The sequence below is a fragment of the Plasmodium reichenowi genome, chromosome 1 (assembly GCF_001601855.1).
Source record: "Plasmodium reichenowi strain SY57 chromosome 1, whole genome shotgun sequence".
Lineage (NCBI taxonomy): Eukaryota > Apicomplexa > Aconoidasida > Haemosporida > Plasmodiidae > Plasmodium > Plasmodium reichenowi.
The window spans coordinates 72,466-72,801 of NC_033646.1; positions in this window are offsets into that span (position 1 = coordinate 72,466).

Below are 336 nucleotides of genomic sequence, written 5' to 3' on the forward strand. Positions count from 1 at the left end.
TTTTTTTTTTTTTTTTTTTTTTTTTTTTTTTTTTTTTTTTGCTTTTTTTTTTTTGTTTTTTTTCTTTGGTTTTATATATTAAATGTATATTTAATTATTCAAGAAAAAATCATATGATTTTTTTAAATTTATATTTTTAAACATAAAAAAAAAAAGAAATCGCATAAGATCAAATGTAAAAGAAGAAGAATTAAATCATTAGGTTAAAATTTAATAAAATACTATAAAAAAAATATATTTTCTTTTTATTTATATATCATTTTTATTATATTTTTATTATTATTTTTTTTAATATGTGAATTGAACAAAAACCAAATTAACCATTTTGTTTTAAAA